Genomic DNA, 3,516 nt, shown 5'->3' with positions numbered 1-3,516 from the left:
TCTACAAAAAATTAAAAACCTAAAACAAATGAAGAAAAGTTGGTAAAAATTAATTTTCGACTCAAACATCTTTTCAAAAATTAATTTTGCTTTATAAAAATATTGTTTTCAACATTCAGTAATGTTTTTATAAGAATTTAAATAATGTAAGACAGTCGGTTTTTTCATACAAAATTAAAATCTACAAAAAATAGAACGCAAAATTGGTAAAAATTGATTTTCGGTCCTCCATATTACGTGAATAATAGAAGACATTGTTTTCAAATTAATTTCGTCCAATTAGTATTGGTTTATATAGGAAATAAAAACTTTTAAGAAATGCTACTAAAATTTGTAAAAATTGGTTAACGACTAAAAATCTCGTTAACAAAAATAGATTTCAAAATCAAACTTTTTTATTATATTTTAAGAATAATTCAACTGACAACTTTTTTAACAGAACACGAAAGCCTACAAACCTTTTTAGCAAGACAAATTGACAGACGGTATTTGGAGCCATGAGTGTGAGTCGCATCCCAACCTCTTTTTTTGTTTAGAGTCATGTATAATTTCAAAACTGATCTCATATAGATTCCATTAAATCTTCTTTATGCTAGTAGAGTTTTCTTGGTATGCTTGGTCAAGATTCTATAAGAATTTCATAAAACTATTTTCTCTTTCCATCGCCCTTTATTTATTTAAAATTTGTAAATAATTTAAGCAGTTCATTTTTGTAAAGCCTTTTAAAATTAAAGATATAAACTCAAGCCTAAGCCTAATTGTTTAAAAAAAATATGTATCGTTTTAGTTCTTATCTTTTGAAAATAAGATAGCTTCGTAAATTAATATTAAGATACCTTATTCGATTTACTTTTGACTGTTTCAACCCTATCTAAGATTTCTTTAATTATTCTTTCATTCCATAAAACCCTCAAGACCTAATTAGACTTGTTTCTTTATTCACCAAAATCTGTACCTTACATTAATCTTACAAAAAAAAACAGGATCGTTAATTTAATTTAAATGTTTCCACGTCTACGGGGAGCAGAAGAAAGCTAAATACACAAAATATATCCACTGTTGAAATTGGCTGAAGTGCGTTGCCGAGAAAAGGTCTCTTTTTAATTTCATCGGTCGTTAAGCAGACTGAGGTGGAACCAAATGAATAACATCTGCATGCTGCAGAGCTTTTATGGGTTGCTCTTGATGCCTACCAGTAAACTACCCTCAAAATTGTTTTTTAAATATTTTACTACAAAAAAAAAATGTCACCCCGCATACTTGTGACACTGCTATCCATAATTTCAAGGGAGTTTTAAAATCAGTGGTTTTTTGTAGCTAAACAAAATGTGATTGCGTTTAGGATTCTTCTTTTTCTTAGGTAGGGTAATTCCTTCTAAAACACCCTTTGTTTATTTCGTTTTACCTGAATGTTTGCATAATCGCCCCCTGAATTCAAAATAAATATTTTAGCAAGAAGAAAATAACTGAAACTACATTTATAGAAGTTCTCACTTAAGTTTTAAATTTCGATATTTTGAGGGATGTTCTTTTTAACTTCTCATAGGAAGTTATTGTTATCGGTACGATTTGTCGGATTGAACATTTTGACATTTCTCGACGTTTCAAGGTCCATAGAGTTCAAATAAAAGATTTTAAGAGAGATGTGCGCGTGTGTACATACGTTGGTACGTCCCTACGTTCCCGAGGTTTTTTTCGTCGTCCATAGCTCAAGAACCAAAATTGAAACCTATTGACTTCAAATAAATTGTGTTACACAGATGAAAATGTAAAAGATGCAGAAATGGCTTTCAAGAAAATTTCGTGGTTGTTTTCTTTTTACCATAGGAGTTTAAAAAAAGGTGACAAATTTGGTTAACCCTCACGAACCAAAAACGCTAGAGACTTGAATTAAATTTTATACAATATATTGTAACGTGATACCAAACAAGTATCAACTAACGGTTTTTCATAAATCAAAAAAACTTAACAAAAAATATTTGTCACCTCGAAAATTAATTTTGTGCAACAAAGAATAAGGTTTTTGATAAATGGTAAAATTTTGATAAAAATCGAATTAACATTTTTTTTTATAAAACATAAAAACAATACCAAAAGTTGATTTTCGACCAAAATGTCTTTTTAAAAGTTTGAGATTATGGCTTCAAACTAATTGTATCATATAAAAAATATTGTTTTCAACATTTCAAGAAAAATTAAATTGACATTTTTTTATAAAACATAGAAACCTAAAGAAAAAATGACTAAAAGTTTGTAAAAATTGAATTTTGACACAAGTATCTTTTCAAAAATTTGAGATATTCACTTCAAATTAATTTTTTTATAAGAAATATTGTTTTCAGTATTCGATAAATTTTTGAGAAAAATGGAATTGGCAGTTTTTTTTTACAAAAAATAAAAACCTAAAAATAAGTTGTTAAAAATTGATTTTCAGCTCAAATATCTTTTCAAAAATTTAAGATTATGGATTTAAATTTATAAATACTGTTTTTAACATACAGTAAGGTTTTGAGAAAAAACGAATTGATATTTTTTTTACAAAAAATAAAAACCTAAAAAAATAGTACTTAAACTTAGTACAAATTTACTTTCGACTTAAATATCTTTTTAAAAATTAAAAATATTGGCTTCAAATTCATTTTATCTCAAAGAAAATGTTGTTTTCGACATTCAGTAAATTTTTCATAATAATTAAACAGTCTGTTTTTTCATACAAAATTAAAATCTATAAAAAATAGTGCGCAAAATTTGTAAAAAATTATGTTGGGTTATCGATATCGGTTATTCACTCAATTTGTATTTGTTTCTATAAAAAATAAAAACATTAAAGAAAATCTAAATAAGATTTAATTAAATTAAATCGACAGACGGGATGGGAAATTATCAGCGTGGGTCATATCCGAGCCTCTTTTTATATTTATGTACTTACTTAAGGTGGTTCAGTGGTTGGATGTGCGTCTGAAAAGTAAAGCTTCTAAAGTTCTAAAGCTTCCTTAGGTTCTCCAGTGACTAAATACCAATAAGTTGACATCTAACAATGTAAGAGGGCATTCAATGTTCCACCTTAATTTATTAAACAAATATTGTGACAGTTGTTTTTGATTTATTTTTGATCTATTCTACGATTATAGATTTAATAAAAAGGATTCCGATTGATGCTCCAGTATTCTAGAACTGACCTTACATAACTAATAAAAAGATTAAAGATTATGGAAGTCAAGATAGTTTCGATAAATAAACCAAGCATGGAACTCGCTAGCTCCAAGATCTTTTTTTCAAAAACTTTTTCTAGTGTTATATTTTTGTAGTCAATCGATAATTGGTGGCGATCAAAAGAAAGGCATTTAGGAATGTTCAGATTTAATTGATTTATCTTACACTAGTCAGAAAGTCTGTTTCATATTGCAAAACATCACAATCCCTTGTACTTTGTATTTGTTTACAAAATTTCAGATCGTCTGCAAACAGGAGACACATTGAGTTTTAAAGTACATGAGGTAAGTCGTTAATAAGAAC

The sequence above is a fragment of the Eupeodes corollae genome, chromosome 2 (genome assembly GCF_945859685.1).
Source record: "Eupeodes corollae chromosome 2, idEupCoro1.1, whole genome shotgun sequence".
In the NCBI taxonomy this organism is placed as follows: domain Eukaryota; kingdom Metazoa; phylum Arthropoda; class Insecta; order Diptera; family Syrphidae; genus Eupeodes; species Eupeodes corollae.
This window is presented reverse-complemented; position numbering follows the sequence as displayed.